Source organism: Nannospalax galili, unplaced genomic scaffold (genome assembly GCF_000622305.1).
Source record: "Nannospalax galili isolate Female #2095 unplaced genomic scaffold, S.galili_v1.0 scaffold918, whole genome shotgun sequence".
Taxonomy (NCBI): Eukaryota; Metazoa; Chordata; class Mammalia; order Rodentia; family Spalacidae; genus Nannospalax; species Nannospalax galili.
Window position 1 is genome coordinate 4035832 of NW_008343216.1, and position 21170 is coordinate 4057001.

A 21170-nucleotide genomic window follows, 5' to 3' on the forward strand; every position below is an offset into this window, starting at 1 on the left:
GCTTTCTTTTTTGGTTGTATCTTTACCTGGCTTTGGTTTTAGAGTGATCCTGGCTCCATAGAAGGAATTTGCAGGTTGTCCCTCCATTTCTATCTTTTTGAATAAATTAAGTAGTATTGGATATAGATCTTCTTTAAATGTCTGGTAGTGAATTCTGCTGTGAATTCATCAGGTCTTGGGCTTTTTTTAGTTGGGAGATTTTGTATTACTGTTTCAACATCCTTATATGTTATGGGTCTGTTTAAGCTGTTGATTTCTTCTTGGTTTAACTTTGGTGATTCCCATGATTGTAGATATCCATCTATTTCTTTTAGGTTTTCAAATTTAATAATGTATAGGTTTTTAAAGTATTCCCTTATAATGTTCTGGATCGTTTGGGTGTCTGTTGTGATGTTTCCCCTTTCATCTCTGATTTTGTTATTTGGATTTGCTCTTCCTTTCTTTTGATTAAGTAAGCTAAGGGTCTGTCTGTCTTATTTATCTTTTCCAAGAACCAGCTCTTGGATTTGTTGATTCTCTGTATTGTTTTCTTTGTTTCAATTTCATCAATTTCTGCCCTGATTTTTGTTATTTCTTCTTGTCTGCTGGGTTTGGTTTTCATTTGCTGTTGCTTTTCAAGTGTGATGGGTTGCAACGTTATTTGCGTTCTTTCTGATTTTTTGTTGTAAGCACTTAGAGCTAAAAAGTTCCCTCTAAGGACCACTTTCAGCATGTCCCAGAGGTTTTGTTGTGTTGTATTGTCCTTTTTATTTAGTTCCAGGAATACTTTTATTTCTTTCTTAATTTCTCTTTTGACCCATTCATCATTAGGTGTGTGTTGTTTAAACTCCATGTGTTCATGTGGTGATTATGACTTCTTCCAGTGTTGATTGTAAGCTTTATTACATTGTGGTCTGATAGAATGCATGGAATTATTTCAAACTATTCGTGTTTGTTGAGGTTGTTTTGTGGCCTAGCATATGGTCGATTTTAGAGAAGGTTCCATGGGGTGCTGAGTAGAAAGTATGTCCTTTGGTGCTTGGGTGGAATACTCAGTAGATGTCTGTTAAGTCCATTTGATGTATGATATTGTTTAATTCAGATGTCTCTCTGTTAACTCTCTGCCCTGTTGACCTATCTAATGGAGACAGTGGGGTATTGAAGTCCCCTACTACTAATGAGTTGGGATTAATCTGGGCCTCAAATTCCTATAGTATTGTTTTTATGAAGTCAAGTGCACCAGAGTTTGATGAATATATGTTAATAATTGTAATATCTTCTTGATTTATTGTTCCTTTGATCAGAATGAAGTGGTCCTCTTTATCTCTTCTGATTAGTTTTAAAGTCTATTTTGTCATACATTGTAATTGCTACACCTGCTTTTTTTTTAGTACCATTTGCTTGGTATATTTTTTCCATCCTTTCACTTTAAGATTGCATCTCTCCTTGAAAGTGAGATGAGTTTCTTGTAGACATTAAAAAGATGGGTTTTGTTTCTTAATTCATTCACCTAGTCTGTGTCTTTTGGCTGTGGAGTTCAGTCCATTAATATTTAAAGTTAGTAATGAAAGATGAGTATTGAATCCTGTCGTTTTTAATTCTGTTTACATTCTTGATATAGCTGTACTTTTCCACAGCTATACCTTCATTGAATTTCTTTCCGCAACCCCTTGTGTATAATAGTTCTTTGTATTGCTTCCAGAACTCTCTGCAGGGCTGGTTTTGTGGGCATGAATTCCTTCAGTCTATTTATTTCATGGAGGATTTTTCTTTCCCCTTTGACTATAACAGGCATTTTGGCTGGGTATAGTAATCTGGGTTGGCATCTGTGGTCATTTAAAACTGGGAATACTTTGGTCCAGGCTCTTCTGGTTTTCATAGTTTGCACTGAAAATTCAGCTGTAATTCTAATGGGTTTTCCGTTATATGTGACTTGTTGTTTCTCTTTTGCAGCTTTCAGTATTGTCTTTTTGTTTTGTATGTTTAGTGTTTTTACTATAATGTGCCATGAGAGTTTCTTTTGTGGTCCTGTCTGTTTGGTGTTCTGTATGCTTCTTGTATTTGTATGGGCATGTCTTTCTTTAATTTTGGGAAATTTTCTTCCACGATTCTGTTGTAGATCTGGTCCATGCCATTGTCTTGGGATTCTTCTCCTTCCTGTATGCCTATGATTTGTAAGTTTTGTCTTTTTATGGTGTAATACAATTCCTACTTATTCCATTCTTGTGATTTCTTAAATTTTTCATAATCTTTGCTCGAGTGGTCTAGTTCGTCCACTTTATCTTCCAGTCTTGATGCTCTGTTTTCCATTTCATTCATCCTATTGGTGAGGCTTCCTCCTGTCATTTTTAATTGGCTTACTGAGTGTTTCACTTCCTTCTGCAGCCACTTCCTTCTTCATTTCATTTCAATATTTCTCTTTTCTGAATTCATTCAGCAGTTTATCCCTATATTCCTTCAGTTCTTTGATTTCTTTGTTTGTGTGTTCTTTAAATTCACTGAATTCTTTTATCATGTTTATAATTGTTCTTTTGAGTTCCATGTCCTGCATTATCTCTAGGCGGTTCTCATTTTACTCCTCTAGAGGACTATTGGTATTTGGTGCGGATATGTTATTTTGGTTTTCATGTTATTATTTTTTCTCTGTTTTTTTTTTGACATGTGAATTTCTTTTGTAGTTTCTGATTCTTTTGTGAGACTCAAGCCTTCAAGTTTTGTCAAATGCCCCCAAGCCCACCAGTCTTCGAACTTTATGTGTTTTGTGGTTTACTTTTGGGGCATGAAAACCTGGTTCCTCTAAGCTTCAGCTTCTCTCTTTTGATTTTATATTGGAGTGACCAGATTGCTTTTGTCTTCAGGAGTTCCCACAGAGGCCTAAGTCAGATGAGGATCAAATGCTCTCAGGCTTTCACTTAAGTTCTGGATCCCTCCAGGAACAATTTTGGCCGCAGGAATATGGGGGTAGGACTGGCCTGGGAGCTGGGGCCCAGGAAAGATGCTGGTCTAGGGCAGCTGGTGGCCATGCCACCAGGAGATGCAAAGGAAAATGGGTGTGGGAAGCGGTTCCCAGGGCTCCTGGGGACTGCACTGAGGAGCTGGGTTGGTCTGGATGCAAAGGATCAGGAAGAAGAAAGGTCAGCCCTGGCATCCAGGAAAGAGGCTGACTGGTCATGCAGGCCCAGGGAAGTAGAGGGAGGTGAAGGCCGGGCCAGGTCCAGAGTGCTCCTGGGGATCCAAGAAGGAACTGAGTTGGTCTGGATGCAGAGGATGAGGAAACAATGATGTTCCCCTGGTGCCTGGAGTGAGTGCCAAGACAAGGAATGGGATAGGACCCAGGCTAGGAGGAGAGATGGACAGGGGAGATGGGAGGGTGAATGAGGCTGGGGAAGTCAAGGCAAGGAGGGAGTGATGACTTGCCCTGGAGAGAGGCCTGCGGGTTGGAGAAAGGCCTGTGGGTCATGCCTTGTCTGAGGATTTTATCACAGCAACTTGGATATACCAATTTCTAAACTGTCTTTCAAAATGTTTCTTGATATCATTTATGCCATATCTTTGGTCTTCTCCTGGATTAGCTTCCATATCTTGACTGTAATGTTTATTTTTGGCTTTATGAGCCAATATCTCACTATGTAAGCCCGGGCTGTCTTTGAAATCAGCATTCCTCCTGACTCAGCTTCCTGGGTGTCTGGATTATAGGCATGTGCTATCATATCTGGATTTGCTCCTTTATTTTGATGGAAGATATTCTTCAGAAATTTTGTCAGGTCAAAAAGACATAGTAATTATAGGGGAAGAAACTTCACTACCTGATGTGGTGTGGCAGCCCTCTGCACCTGGTATAAAATTCCAAGGTACTTCCAAGAAAGTGAACAGGATCTCTAAGATCAGTTTTGGTTCTCCTTTGAGTAGATATCTTGTCTGCTGTCACATATTTCTTCATATGATGGAAGTTCTGTTTCACACTTTTCTTTCCTTGAACTTTATAAGTAAAAATTGGGACAGTAATAATTTCTATTTGCATAGTGCTTTATAGTTTACAAGATGCTTTCATATCTGTGAGAGTACTTTAACACTAAAACTACTGTATAAATAGGGCACTTAAATTTCCTATATATTCCATATATAAATATCACTGAAAATCAGAGTGATGGAAAAGGAGAGAAAACTAATGTTTCTGAAGTTTGACCCCCAGTGAGATCTTTCCAAACATCAGCAGACCATCTTGTGTTGTTGGAAGATTTTCTGAAGAGCCATGGCTCCTGCCTTCAATATGCATATGGGTCAGGAAATTGTAGTGCCTATGCTGATCCTCAAAAAGTTACATTTAGTAGAATCTCAAAAGCATTCTCTTTGTTCAGAAACTATTCAATCTGGAATATGATCTCTCTGTGGCTTCTCACTACTTGTCACAGTAATTTCATCTTTTAGTAGAAAGCTTTCAATAATATTATGTCCTTGGAGAAAAAAAAAGGGAAGAGGAAAGAAATTCCACATCCCAGTGAGTGACTCAAAATCATGAAAAATGAATGTAACAAAACGCTTTTAAAAGGCATAGAAATGTATGTGCAAAACTGCTTCTTTCTTTTTCTAAAGGGTTTTACTTGTCTTTTGTGGGAAATTTTTAAAAGACTGAAGGAAAAATCTGCTTCTAAGCTGCTTCCAACTTGCTTCTTGGAGTTATTTGACTTTTTAGTAGATAACAATGGACCCTGAATCCTGCACTAACTCCAATCATAGAATCTTGCTTGCCCATAAAGTATGAACAGAGAATGAAATTGTAGCGTGGTAAGACACAGAAAGTTATTGAAAGCCATCTGTACCTGTGTCATAACAAAACATGTATGTTAGTTCCTAGAAAATCCCCTGTGTTTTTATTCCAAACAACGGATGAAATCAGAGTTACTGGGTTTCTTGCTGCAGTGCAGACTCCACTGAAGTTCTGGCCAAACTGCTGTGATACGCAGACGGAATGTGCAGCTATTCCTAGAAGGCTAAACCAGGCAGTTGCAGAACCTTCATGAGGTTCTTTTGACACTGGACTCACAATCACAAAGATCTCAAATTCAAATTGGACATTATTTCCAAATGAAGTCACACAAATAGCTGCAGAGTCTGACAAGATTGAAAGAAGTCCATTGTGTCACTTTAAACTCTTGCTTTGCCAGTGGCACATCATCAGACAGCCCAAATCAAACCCTCATCATTTCCCACCTGCGTTACAACAAGCACCACTGAAACTTTCCTGGTCTTCACACTTGCATCTTTACCACATAGTCTCCAGAAAGAGATCCCAGAAATCTTTTAAAAATGCAAATGTCACTACATTCCAATGCCTCCCTACTGAATTCAGAATAAATCCTAAATCTTCAGTAGAGACTATACAAATCTGCATGATATGATGCCCAGCATGGTGGCGTGTCTTTAATCCCAGCCCTCTAGGGATACAGAGATAATAAAGAAGTACAAAAATACTCCAGCAATATGTACCTCAAAAGAGTGCTTGTGGGCTTTGGGACCCAGAAACTTCTGACTATTGAATTGCACTAAATGTTAGAAGAGGGTAGAGATGATGGATGGCTCATTTAACTTCAAGATCTTTTGTTTTATTTTGTTTTGTTTTGTTTTTATAAAAGCTGAAGACAGATTAAACAATGGGTTTTAGAAAAAGCTGCAATTTTTCATTTTTATGACTCCATGATTTAATTTGATAGGAAAATCATTTTTGTAATTCAAATTGTATTTGAATTAATATTTCCCCCAAATAACCCCCGCCTCAGTTTCTTTCTTCAACTTTTTCCCTTCAGTTTAGAACATACAGAAATTAGAACTCAAACATTCATTTTCTTGCTCAAAATGAAGAATCTATTTAGAAAACAAAAAGCAACAAAAAATGTATAAAATTAACCTTGAATTTAGTTTTCTAATTGGATCTATTTCATTCTTAACATTTTGTTCCTTTTCCACAAAGATATCAGACAAGTTAGTGTAGATGTATGAAAATAAACACAGGGTTTGGATCAAAGCACTTTCCTGACTTTCAATTTGTTGGCTGGAGAGATGGCTCAGTGGTTAGGAGAACTGGCTGCTCTTGCAGAAGACCCTGGTTCCATTCCCAGCGTCCACATGGCAGCTGACAACCATCTGTAATCCCAGTTCCAGGGATCCAATGCCTCTTCTGACCACCACAAGCATTGAATGATAAAGGAGCACTGCAGGCAATATATTCATACACATAAAATAAAAAATAAATAAAATATTAAAAAATAAGTAAAAGCAAAACACCCCTCACAGGAGCTTTTGAAAAATCAGAACTAAAAGAATGTTCTCAGCACCTTGAGGATTTGGAGACTTAGTTAAGTTTACTTGATCATTGCTTTGTATAAACTCCAAATTACTATTAAATTGCTAACTTGAGGAGTCATTTCATATAAACATTCATAATGGGAGCTGCCAGTTAAGCAGTTTTGGAACATGTTATTCTGAAAGTGTAAGGACACAAGGCCACTGCTTATTCTCCCTTGGGATAAATGCCCAGGCCCAGAAAACACCAACCATGTCAATCGTTGTAAATCCACCTTCATTACCATAATGCAATATATCATCCAAAGATATTGTCTAAGTATTCTATTAGCAATGCCACATGTGCTTCCTAAAATGGATTTTTGTCCTTATTTGGTCTTGATTCTAGACTCTGGAATTTCCATGCTTTTCACAGAGTTGCAGTTTTTACCATAGTGCTGCATATTTTGCATCACCTTAAAGATTGGTAGTAAGTTCACATCCACATTCCTATCATTGTAGAATATTTACTCAATTTCAAAATGTTTATTTTCATAAATTTTAAACATATTTAATATGCACAGGCAATTAAATCCTTTAATATCATTTTCTAATGGGCTGACTGTAATGAGTTTATTCTGTAGGAAAACAAATGGAAACATTATAAACCAGTTTAATTCTGTTTATATGGCCTATAAGAAAGATTTATTTGAGATGAAGAGAAATTGCTTTTGGAGAATTGGTGACTATATTTCATTTTCAACATAGTATCAGAAAGATAATAATAATAATAGTTACATGGTAAAACCTTTCATTGAAGGAGGGAAATTTATGAATCTCTCCAATTGGATCTCTTTCTCCTCATGAACGACAAAGCTCTGTAGAACACTATTCTTACTGCAATATTCTGTCATATGACTACATATTTAAATTTCCTTTCAACCTAGCATCAGAAGTTGAAGTGACAATCCAAAAATGTCAATTATCCTGAGCACCAATTTACATGGTCCATAAAAAGTAGTTGTGTTTAAACAACACATATTCCGTCACCATTCCTGTTGTAGGATGAAGAAAAAAAAAAAAAACTTTAAATTTAAAAAATAAAATATCCAAAATATCCTGTTATCTTAGTCTATATCTAGGTACTTGAGTTAAACCAGTTTTAAATTTTTCTTTCTTTTTGTTTCCTCTTTTATTTAGACACGTTCTTCTAGTCCTCCTGTCTCCATCTCCCAAGAGCTGGACACCCAGCCCAAGATTTTTTACCAGTTCCTTAAACTTCAGATTCCAAAAGTGTAGCTCACCTTTCCATTTGGTTTGTTTGTTTTGTTCTGTTGTGGAGCTGGTGACTGAACCCAGGGGCTTGACATGCTAGGAAATTACTCTACCAGCGGGCAACACCCCCAACCTTTAGCTTTACATTTTTAAAGTAGGTCAATAGATTGAATGAAAGTCTTTATATCTACCTCCAGGTCTATCTGATTGAATCAATTGATCAGTCTATTTGTATTTAAAAATCAAGATTTGCTGATTAACTCTAAGATCCTAGGCTTTAAACTTGGTACATCCATAATCTCGATTCTTTGAGGATTTGTGTTTGAGAAACACAATGCTTCTATTTCTAGTTCCATCACTCTAGTTAACAAGTCTGCTAGAAATTAGCACACCAGGCACTGCCCCGTCCTTGCTCCACACTACATGAGTTGGGGTTGAACATCTCCTCTGTGCTCTAGGGTCCTAGATGTAATTATTTAATTTCTTACTGGAAGGCAAATTTGGAGAAAGCAAAAACTCTGATAATTAAAGAAAGTATGAATTAAAGAATTTCCCAGATTTCATAATTTAATGGAATGGGTCTTTCCTGGTAAGGAAAAGACAGTTGTTATAGTTCAAAGAGGGGAAATTTAATACATAGTTTTTCCCAAACTCCTGTGGCAGAAGAGCCCATCTTTTGAGGGGCTTCTATCAGCATCACCCAGAACCAGTGCTGAGTACATAGCAGATTCTGGCAAAAGGCAAAGTGAGGAGTGTTCACTGACCTGCACACTATGTGGAATTCCTAAAGGTCTAGTTCATAACCCTTTAGGGCCTTACAACATCCAATACTTTGTAACTTAAGAACACAGATAGTTATTACTACTGAAAAAAAAGCTGACAACCCCTCTGCCTTTAGGTCTGTGTATTCACAAGCTCATTTTCAAGGGAATATATAAGTATCTTTACAGTGACCCCAGTTGGAAGTGAATCTGAGTAAATGTATCAAAATGAAAGTGAAAATTATACCTTGATAGCTAATACTTTGGCTTTCTAAAATGTTATGGAAGCACATGACCATAAATGGGCTACAGGTAAGATATGATATACTGAAACCGTTCTATCGATGAAATATTCCTCTTTGATGAGGAGCATTGAGAAACTCCCTTGACTTCACGCTTACACTTCCTTTTGCCGGCAAACGTCAGTGACAGTTTCAACACCCGGCATCAGTGCTCTTGAGAAGACCACAGAGCAGACCCAAGTGGGTATTTTCTGGACACCAATATCTTTCCAGGAAAATGCCCTTGAGTGAGCATGCGTCATTATGGCCTTGGCAAAACACCAGCTTGCACCAGCTGCGTGTGGGACTGCTCAGTCCCCTGCCCAGTGGAGAGGAATAGAAGTCGTCAGTCTTCCTCTACAGGTTTTCATTAACTCTCTTCTAATCCATAGCATTAATTCTTGGACTTCTGGGAAAACAGAGTTGTCTAATCCGAAAATCTTAAAGGCAAACATCTTTCTTTTCAAATCTACTTCTGGAATTTGTGGGCTTTTGAAAGTAACATTCACAGCAGATTTGAAATATCCACTATTTGCACAGGAGAAGTCAATGGTGTGAGTTTCATCTATTACCTGTTATCTGAATGCACCGAATTAGTTAGGAGGGCTGGCATGGGGGGGGGGATCTGTTACTTCAGTTGGATGTACAGGGAGTCCTTGTAAACAGGGTGCTAAAAAGTGTGTTGGATTTTTTTTTTAACCTTTTGTGACACACAACAGAGCTGTGAAATCAGTGAATTAAATAGTTCCAGTCCCCTGGGCACACATGAGCAATAGCATAAAAATAGACAGCACCCATTATAACATTACTGTTATGGAGCAGATGGACAGCCTCAGTTTCAGCCTTTTGTCCTTATTTCAGAATGGGGCAGAACTGGGAAACGACTGTAAATTTTCTCAAAAGAGATGAATAGGAAAGCTGTTAACTTTTTTTTATTAAATAAAGGAAACCTGGAAAAATTCCAAATTCCACATTTTGCAGCTCTTTGACTGCAGTTCTTTAGCATTGCTGCAAAACATCTGTAGGTGGTTAAGCATTTCCCACCCTCCTTCCCCAAAATGGAATATCTCATTCCTGGCATGATATCCAGTGCCTGCAAAGACATATGTTTACCAAACCAGTTCACTGCCATATGTGTGCCACGGTTTCTCCAGAGCAGGCTGCATGCGAGTTGATTGGCTTAACTTGTGAGACTCAGGAAGGATCAGCAAACAGGAGTCAGAGACTGAGAACGAAGTAAAAGATGGGGGCAGCAGAGAGGGGACAGGAAAGGGGAGACTGGCTCTTCATTGGACTTTCACATTTACTCGCATACTTTGCAGTAAATGTCGATGAGAAATTTTCCTGTCATATCGCAGTAGGTTTTCAACTTCTAGATAATTTTCAATGATATTGAATATCAAGAAAATGAGAATACAAAATAAATGAGCCAAGTCTTTGAGATGTTTTGGTATCTAATCATCTTAAGCTTAGTCACATAAATTATAAATTTAATGAAACAAAAAATATTTGAGTTCAAATTTTAATTTTAGACTTAGGAAACTTAATATATTTTGAAAAATTCCAATATAGAACCTAAAGGCAACATAATCTTGCTAAATCCAATGAATAATGTTATCTATTATAAGAAAAATTAGTTCTTCAGCATAATAAAAATTTGTTTTAGTAAGTAAACACACAAAAGGAATTTATTTTATTCTGTACTATAATTAAAATGTTTTAATAAAAACATAAAATATTAATGGGAAATTCTTGGTCATAAATGTCTTCTAGATGCTAATAGGCAACTATATTAATAATGTTCTGGAATATATAGCACTTTTGAAAAGGAACAGTGCAAAAGAAAAATAAGGTAAAGCCTTCAAAAATCACAAAAGCACAACATGATTACCTGATGTGAAACTAGTTTGGTTAATCAGTCATCATTTACATTATGAAATTATCTGAGAATCTGTAAAGTGTTATCTACTCTACTTTTTCCACCATTCAGAACTATTTCCAGTCAGTTTATAGATCTAGGTAAAGCTTTGAAGTAGGTGAAATGTATCACACAAGCAACTCCTATGTGTTCCCATGAGATTTGTATTTTATCTGTTGAAAAGATTCTGATAGTTAAGTTTTAGCTTCTTACTTTTAATCTCTTATTACACTTACAAAAATAATAGAGAATGAGATATAGTACTGCTCTGGCATGTTGTAGTGTTGTTATGGATACACAAGTATAGTGTATCACTTCCACCAGTAAGGAAACAAGATTCCCAAAAAGCACTAGGTAGGACACACCAACCTGTGGTATCATGGGCTGCAGAGCTCTTTAAACAAATAGTGGATTTCAAACACATATTATTAGACTAAAAGACAGCTAGAAAACAGGCACCATTTGTGTGTGTCTGCCAATTTTGGAAAAATTTTAAATTGTATAATTTTCCATTCTTTTCATGGTATATACCAGTTACTAACAGAGGCTGCCAAGGATAACCAATTCCTTCCTTCTGCAGTTCTAGTAGCACTGCTCAAGTGCTAGGTCTTTATACAGACAGCAATTCCATATCCATTATCTTACAGAGGTCTTTTAGTGGATATTTGGAAGATTATCTTCATATCACAGCCTTTAACGGTATTTCAGGTTTTTTTCCTTTGTTTCATCTTTTTTAAAAAAGTTTTTATTGCCTTCAAATCCAATTCTGCTATGCATTTAAGACTTAAAGTTATTATTTCATTACAATGAAAATAGGTTTGCTTGGTAAAAGCAAATTAGTGTCTTATGATGATGAAAAAATGGTGATTAAAACTTTTAAACATATTTCAAAGCACAGAAGATATAAACAGCTTACTCAGAATGGGTTGTTAGTTCTGTGTTCTAAACTTAGAAGGAATAAAAGTTTGTCTGACAATGTATTTTATCAACTCTTGTAATGGAGAAAATTCTCATAAGGGAACTAGCTTAGAGATGTAGCACAATACATTGTTATGTCTGTGTGTGACTTGTGAAAAAGCATGCGTAACATTCTGCAAAGTTCCTCCTTTATGTAGGTAAGGGAATCTCAAAGCAAGCTAGGTTTTACATATTGATTGACTATTTACCAAAAATATGTGTTGGCATAACTCTGTTTAAAATACTATATAATCCAGATAAATTAGGAAAAAATATTATGCAACAGCCAAGAATTGAAATCAACATATTAGGTTTAAACTGTGAATTTGTAAAACTTTAAATGATCTTACTGTAAGTCTTTCAGTAAACAACAATCAATCTGGGATATTAGAGATGGAAAATAAGGTTAGTGTCCTGGTGAAGGCAAAAACCTAGTTAAAACACAGATTTCAATTGAAAAGATTTTGCATAAAACTTAGATCTGTAAAGAAATCACAAGGCAAAATGCAGACTTGTTTCTAGTCGTTGTAAATGGGTTTTTCTAAATGTAATCTGTGAAAGCCTCTGCAATGCAGGCCTACCTGGGAACCACTGTAGCTCCTGGTGGGGACTATCTTATTTACATTTTCCAGACCCATGTTTTCCACTTTCTCAACTACTTTAAGAATTGTAAGGAAGCGGGACTCTAAAATTCAAGTTCAGTGTGCAGAGAGTTAATTTAAATTTGATAACAAATGGCTCTGCTTTTGAAATGAATGTATCCTGGCAACTTCAGCTGGGAACCCTTCACAGGGCCTCAATTATGTATGCAGCTTCTTTGAGAAATAGTTTCACACATCTGACCCAAAGACCACTATGTTGTTGCCATGAAATAAAACTGTACGTAGGCATTGTTTCATTTCTGTACCCTCTACACATTGCCAGACTCCCTCACTGCCCCACTCTGTGCATGCGTGTGCACACATTCCCACAAACTCCTTTATTCTCATCCCACTTCTATTTTTCTAGTAGACTGAATGTATCAATATAATTACCACACACATAATGGCTCCTGATTACTTTTATTTCCTATAAAAATATTCTGATTCTAACTGCCAAACTGTTCTGGTCAAAATCAGGAGTGGGAAACGTTAAGGAGAAGCAAAGGGTTAAACCACCCACACCATTTCATTTTTTTTTCAAAATGGCTGCTTTGTCTGTGTGCATACACCAATAGCAAATGTCCTTCTGTTATTGTACAGCCAATTTGATGTGTCAAGTATTCATATGCTAATAATGGTACAGTTTCTCACTTTTTCACAGATAAATGGTAAAGATTGTTACAGACAGTGAAACGCAAGAATAAACAGCTTTTATTTCAGACGCGATAAATTACTTTCCATTCAAATAACATGCGACACACGCTGCTGACCATTTTGTTTCTATTCACTGTTAGTTTGCCTTCTGGGTATGTTTTTTTAGAATAGTTTGAAAATATTTAGCAGATATGGACAGGCTTGTTACTAATGACTTGATTGCATTAATTTGCTTTCTAGTCATTTCATCACTCAAAGTTCATTTTTATGTTCATTTATTACAGTGGGAGAAAGTTTGATGGAAATTCTGACACTTTCCCTAACGTGGCACAATCACATCTTTTTAAACTTGGCAATGACAGTATTTGCAGAACAGATATCTTCCTTTATATTAGCAGAGATGTCACTTAGTGAATAGTTGGCCTAAAAAGAGACACTTAAATGAAATGCGAAGTTAGGTCAGAACAAAGTAGAATCATTTGTTTCCTAAGATATAAATGTATCCATTTTGAAAAGCAGAGTTTGGTAAATACACATGACTAAAAAGTACATTGATTGTAGGTATAGGAAAATTCATACAACAGTGAGGGTGGGATGGGGAGAGAAAGTAACAGAATAATTTGCTAGTCTTCAAAGAAATAGTTTTAAAGACTGTACTTATGAACAGACATACATTGAAGACAGAGTTACAAGTCAAAAGAAATAGTTCTGGTCTATTTATTTATCTATTTATTCTACCAATTTTGCTTATATTCTCAGGCTGTAATATGTTCCTTCTGGGAAGAAAATTTAAAATAACTTATTTTAAAAAACTGATGATTCATTCTTTCAGTTATATTTTTAATGTACTTTATTATGACTATGTCTTTTGTCTGAGCTTTACAAGTGATTATTTTTTAGTTCATTTTTGAGCCTCTGTAATTGTTACCTATACTTGGTTTAATAGCTTGTTTGATGAGAAAGCATGGGAAATTAAATAAATAAACATGGAGAAAAGTAGCCCAGTTCATTGTTAGGCTGAAGATGCTTGCTTCTAAAAATGAGTCATATAAAAGATTTCTTTGTAGTTGCTCAAAATTAAATACAATGAGGAGGTGGGGATAAACTCAAATTAGAGAACTCTTAGAACACACACTCTTGGTCATGTGGAAGTCTGACCTAAGATATTATGCATTTCTACAGTAACTACGACATTCTGTCAGTGAGACTGCAGTTCACTAACAGTGTAATCAGCAGACTGTAAATATTACACAATTCTATCAGAAACACTAGTCATTTGAAAGAAGTCTCTGAACTCCAAAATACTGAGGGTGATTATTATATCATATCATTAAGGAATAAAGAATGAAAGTGGCCAATTTTATACCAAACACAAGAGTTGTTTTTTGTTGTTGTTGTTTTTGCTTCCTTACTATAAGGCTCTATAAATAAGTTAATAAAACCTCCCCTCTTTCCCTTCATAATGCCACTGTTAAACCTATAATTAATAGGATCAGCTTCAAGCATCTATTTTCAATCTACCATTTATATACATTAACTGTTTTTGGCCATACGAAGACTAGTCCATTGCAGTAGAAAAACTAATTTTTACTTTATGGAACTCTCATCAAAAGAGACTGCAAGCTAATTTATCAAAGTTGAAATAAAGTAGCATACCAGTAACTAGTTCACAAGTTAATTTAAATTACAATATATGCCTTACATTACACATTACTGATTGTGATATTAATTTAACTATTTCTTAATTCATTATAAAGACTAAATGGATAACTTTTGCCCATTGTTTCCTCTTTCCTCATCTAGCTTCCCCTTATTTGAGAACATACAATTAGGTGGCATTCAGCTCTGGATCTTTGTGGGGTTTTGCCATTAATACATGAATATTTTATTTCAGCTCTGGGAAATTTAAAAAAGTAGAGAGAACACATCCTTCCATCCACCATTGTAAGTTAGCCGATGATAATTTGGAAAACTAGAGTAGATACAAATGTGCATATGTATAAATATGCAAATATTACATGCATGTGCATAATTTTGGATTTTAGTCTTCCTGACATTCATGTCTTTGCTCTATTTTGCTTTTTAATAAATTCTTTGGCACGTCATCAAATGTTGCCTAGTACTTTCACCTCTGTTGTGTCATCATGGTGATACAGTTACATGCAGGAGCTACTCTGGTCTTCACGAGCTGTTTCTGGATTCTTTTCCTTTGGCCATATGTATAGTTACAGATGCAGACATCAGGCCTGCAAGCAGGTTGTCTGCTTCCCATCCTAAAGGCCGCCATACCTGATCTTCTCAGATTAATCTTTTGGACCTGTTTTCTTCCTTTAAATTCTTGTCCTGTGTGTAATTAACACCTTGGACCCAATCCTGGCAATGCACAGGGGCATTTAACTTCTCTGCCTGTTTTGGTCTTGCTTCTACTGTTTCAATCTCAAGCACCATTTTCAGCTAGCTACCTTTGAGTGCAGAGATTAAAATTACTAACTCAAATCTTACATAGTGGACACCTAGGTATACAGTGGACATGCTGGATTTGCACTGAATGTACCAGCTATACATAAGTGTTGATCATGCCCATACACTCTAGGCAAACTAATGTGGATTAAGCTGTTACCTACTCTTACTCAAGACAGCTCACCCATAACTGAGGGTTCAATAAAAATACACAGAATAGATAATCAAATTCCAAAGGGCTGAGAATGGGTTACAGGCAAGAAAGTTTTTGCTTTTACCTCAAAAGTTACCAAGTTTTGGTATATAAAAAACATGAGATTTCTGACTAGCTAATTTTGAATTAAGAAATGCTTTTTTCCAAGAAGTATGAGAATTATGTTTTGAGCTTTCAAGATACCTATGTCCAACTTTTCTAATCCATTTTTGTTCTCTTCCAAAAGTTTTCAGTATGTTATTTAAATAGAAAATCACTATATAGAAAGGCTGAGTAAAAAACATGAAAGAATGGTTAAATGTTGTATCGATTCCCTGGGCTGCTCAGTCCCATCTAAGTGATATGCTAAAAAGACATGCACGTACTGGGGCCTTTTTCTGCCTTCGGTTACCTGCATCTGTACAGTTGCAAGCTGAATGAAAGAGTACACATACTACTTTTCTTTGTAATCAAATGAACCATATGGTGTCTTATGGCATGTTGATATAAATGGCATACTACAAAAGCTTTATTTGTACTAATGTGGCCTAAGAAATGCACTTCTTGGTTGTCGGTACACATAGCATCATGTCAGAGTACAGTGCCAAAGAGCAGTTTAGGCTGCTACTGTACAAACAAAGCTTCAGAGACTCAAAGCATAGATCAACAGGGCTGGAGAGATGGCTCACTGGTTAGAGCACTCACTGCTCTTGCAGAGGACCTGGGTTCGATTCCCAGCACCCACATGGCAGCTAACAACTGTTCATAACTTCAGTTCCAAGGACTCCGACATCCTCTTCTGACCTTTGTGGGCATTGCATGACATGGGTGCATTTATACACATACAGGCATAACACTCATACACATAAAAATAATAAATAACTACAAAAAGCATAGATCAACATAGATCATGTCAGAAAAACTTATAGCTGGACTTAAGTAGTAGCATATTTTAAGCAAAAATTCCTTTTACCTTTACCTAGATGGATTTAACTCTGATTTTTTCCCATAGTTTCACTAATACTGAATATTATCGAATTGTATGTACATAGTTATAAATTATGTCTCAGATAAATGAACCTCAATGTAACTTTAATTCCCTGAATATGAGGATAAGTAAACATTACCATTATGGTGGAATCTACATATGTTACATGATAACAATATAGGCATTATCTGAATAAAGGAAGCACAAAATAATTGCTCTTGGAATATGCATTGAGGCCCAAGTTATCTAGATAAGGCTTTTAATTATTTGTTTTATTTGTAGAGCTCAAACCTGAATGACTATATCCAAATGGAATCACCAGTGGTTTGAGTATCATTAAACCTGGAAAATGTAACAAGCAATCATAGACCTCAACATTTCATGAAGATTGGTATTTTTGTTATTTGTCTTTGAAATAGCAAAATCTCTGCCTCTTAAGAAGCTTGGAGGCAGGAGACCAGGTTCCTATGTCTATCATATAGGGCTTTGCCATATATAAAATTTGATGTTTTGGGAGATTTGGACTATAAAATAAAAGTCATGCATTTCTCTTTTTTTCCTATTCAGTGCTATGAATCAACAGCAAGTCAGCTACAAAGAGAGCAGGGCGAATGAAAAGAGAACTCTGGATTTCTCTGACTGTCCCCACGTTGCTGTACCACTCTAGACAGCTCATTAGGGTCCTAGAAGAATACAAAGTCTTTTAAATAAAGCTTCCTTGTTCCAAGAATGTATTCATCACCTCTAGCCTATCCAGATAGGAGTGTTTCTCCTTGGAGTTTGAATGAAGCAACCTGTAATCACTTCTATGGAGATGTTGCTAAAAATATTTGTAACCTCATAAACATCTTTGTTCACTGCAATAGGAACAGCTGTAGAAGAGAGGGTTTTTTTTTTTTTTATCCCAAAGGTACGATTTCTATTACCCTTTTAATCTATTAGGCAGAGAACACTGTGGGGTAGTCTAGAGATGTCACTGCCCACCCCCCATTCACAAGGTGAAAAAAATAATCCGAAGGGTTAGAAGCCTTGGGACAAAAGAAAGAGGAGCGAGAAGAAAGAAAAGAAAAATGTGAGTTTTGTGTCTAATGCACCAGCCACCTAACTAAGCGATGATTAAACTTTGCCCACAGTTCTGTTGAAGGGGAACTCACAAGAAGGATTTTGGTGTAGGGTGTGGATGTGTGAAAACAAGTTCCCTTCAAACAGAAGAAAGCCCAGGAGTGTGAGGCAGAGCATCCCACTCTGCCTTGATTTACTACATTCTGTGCAATTCCCTTGAAATAGTAGCAAATGTTAGAGAGACATTCTGGAGAATCGTGACAAAAAAGTGCAGACTTGGTATTTACTAGCCCAGGTTTCCACAAAGGTTTTCAAGTTAAAGTGAAAGTAGAGGACTTCATTTTCCACGGTCTCATGTTGGGAGACTTTCAAGCCCTACAACATGTACTTGAGGTAAAACGTCTTGCAACTTCATGGGAGACTCAGTTGTACAACAGCTTTTGGGGTGTGGTTGCCCCAATATAAAATGATGTTCTGGTCTGCTCTTGTTTCTTCATTATGGAACTCTCACACCTAAATAGGGAGTGAAAGTGGCAAAGACATTAAGCACAGAAACAAACGTCACTAATTTTTTAAAAAATTATATTGAGTTTTTGTGTATTTCATACAGAAAATCATCTTTATGCCCCCTTCTCTCTTCCCCTTTGGCACTCTCCCATAGCCCTCCCCCTGGAGCTCATACATTCTGTCATTTGTGTTAAGATCTATTACATAAAGTTAGTGTCCCCAGATGTCCCTCAGTGCAAGTTCATCCACCAGGGTTTAGTCAGCCTATCTAGAGTCTCTCCTTTCAAGAAGATCAGCTCAACAGGCAGGCACCAATTCCTTCACCTCAAATCCCAGGACTAGTTCCCCAAACCAGATTAACCACTCACCCTACCATAGATCCCTAAATCCTCACCCAGGTGGTTCCCTCATTACCAAATTCCCACCTCCAGATCAGGCAGACAGACCTGATCAGCCAGGTCTCTGCCACCTGATAGTCCACAAAGGTGCTAAGAACACACAATGGAGGAAAGAGAGTATCTTCAACAAATGGTGTGACAAAAATGGATCTCCACCTGCAGAAAAATGAAACGACACTTATCTTTCACTGTGCACAAAAGTTAACTCCAAATGGATCAAAGACCTCAATATAAAACCTGAAATTTGAAAACTGCTAGAAGAAAACATAGGCAGAACCCTCCAAGACATAGGCATAAGAAAGGACTTTCAAAATCAGACACCAGCTGCTCAGGTGCTAAGGTCAACAATCAGTAAATGGGACCTCATTAAATTACAAAGTTTCTGTACAGCAAAAGAAACAACTAAGGAAGGGAAGAGAACTCCACCGAGTGGGAGAAAATCTTCACCAGCTACACATCTGACAGAGGATTAATATCCAGAATATACAAAGAACCCAAAAAAGAAAGAAATAAGAAAATAAATGACCCAATGAAAAGATGGGCTACAGAACTAAACAAAGAGTTCTCAAGTGAAAAAATAAAAATGACTAAGAGGCACCCTGAAAAGTGCTCAACATTCTTAGTAACTAGAGAAATGCAGATAAAAACCACTTTAAGATTCCATCTTACCCCAGTCAGACTGGCTAAGATCAAGAGAACAAAAGACTCCACATGCTGGAGAGTATGTGGAGAAAGAGGAATGCTCATTCACTGCTGGTGGGAATAAAAACTACTATGAAAACCACTATGGAAAGCAGTGTGGAGACCCCTCAAAAAACTAAAAATGAACCTACCATATGATCCAGTTATAGCACTCCTTGGCATATACCCAAAGGACTCATCATACTGTACAGATACCTGTACATTCATGTATATTACTCTCTTCACAATAACTAAGAAATGGAAATAACCTAAATGTCCCTCAACTGACAAATGGTTAAGGAAAATGTGGTACATCTACACAATGGAGTTCTCTACTCAGCAGTAAGAAAAGATGAAATTATGAAATTTGCAGGTAAATGCAAGAAACCATAGTGTTATACTAAGTAACACAAATGCAGAAAATAAAAAGGGAGATAGTAGGGAACAGATGCTACCTGAGGGAGGTGGAAAAATTGTGAGCAATCAGCAGCAGGGAGGAGAAGAGGAAGAGACACGCAAGGGACTATGGTGTGAGGGAGCGAGGGAAGTCAGGAAAGGAAAGATGGCAGGAGTCAGGAAGTATTGGGGGAGAGTAGGGATAATGGGGGCACTGTGACTAGGGAGGGAGGAAAGAGGGAAGCTGGATGGGAGAAAAAAGAGTAGGGATGAGTGAATCTCGGGAGGTTAGGAGACCTAGAAAGAAAAGTGATGCCCTAGAAACCCTATGAGAAATGCACATGAAGTGTCTGAACATTAATGCATATTAATGCTTGGTGGGGAATGAAGTGCCAGATAGAAGAGTCCTCTCTTAGAGTGACAAGCATTCATCAAAGAAGTACAACCGATGGAGGCTACTGCAGAGTTACACATCTGGTCAGGCACAGAGAACATACGCCTAGGAGATGCCCAGTACTAGGTGACACATCTGCAGTCGAATCTCTACAACTAAGGTTCCTGGAAGATAGTGGAATAAGGAGTAGATAGGGGTTGATGTAGCCCTCTATTCTTACCCAGAGAGGTTTCCATCTACATCAGAGTACGATGGACACAGAAGGCCACAACTAGCCAAGTTTTGGAGAATAAGAGGCTGTAGAGTGTAGGTTGGGACTCCTATATGGAATCTCACCTACCCACGGCTCAGTGACCATTACAGAAGAGGAGGCAGAAAGATTGTAAGAGCCAGGGCTGATGAACATAGGGAGGTGGAGGCTTCCAGGCTTGCTCATGTGAGCCTGGGGTAGAGGTGGAGTTGAGTGCAGGATGCATGTCAGCTCAATTAAGCAAGGTCCCAAAGGGGATGTGAGAAATAGGTAGCAGGCCAGAACTATGCAGAGAACTATTTGAGACTGATTGCTGGTGGGTGAGGGAGAGTATAACTTACATACTGGGTGGGCTGACCAGGCTCCTGTAGACACATTTACACTGAAGGACATTTGGGTACAAACGCCTGAATGAATAGGACTCAGCATGTATGGCAGAGTGCATAAGGGATAGGAGAAGGCATGGATAGGGGAGGGATCTAGATTTGAGTGGGAAATGTTGTATGAAATTTAGAAAGCTCAATTTAAAAAAAGAAAAAAGAAACATAAAAAAAAGATCAGCTCTTCCTCACCCAGCAGTAATCAGCTGCCAATAATTCTTTGACTAAGATTGGGGCTTTCTGTTCATTTTCACAGTTTTGTGCTGGGTTTTTGTGTGCCTCAGCTTGCATGGGTCTTGAGCATGCTGACACCATTGCTGTAGGTTGTATTGTATAAGGGTCCCAGGTCCCTGTAGGATCATTTCTGTGTGGTCCTGTACCTCCTCCCTTGCTCTTACAATCTTTCTGCCCCCCCTCTTTCACAATGGTCCCTGAGTCCTGGGTGGGTGGAACTCAATATAGGAGTCCTGTCCAATGACCCACACTCTGCAGACTCTTATTGTCTGTGTTTTGGCCATTTGTGACCTTTTGTGTTACTGGCCCTCTGTTGCACGAGGGAGCTTCATTAATGAGAATTGAAAGATATGTTAGTGTTCTCTTTATCCCTTGTTCTATGTTCCATGAGCCTTCGGTGTAGAGGTTGTATCCTAGATATGTCACTTAGGCTTGGGCAATTCACAGAGCGTCTCTGCGTGTGATCAGTGGTGTAACTTTAT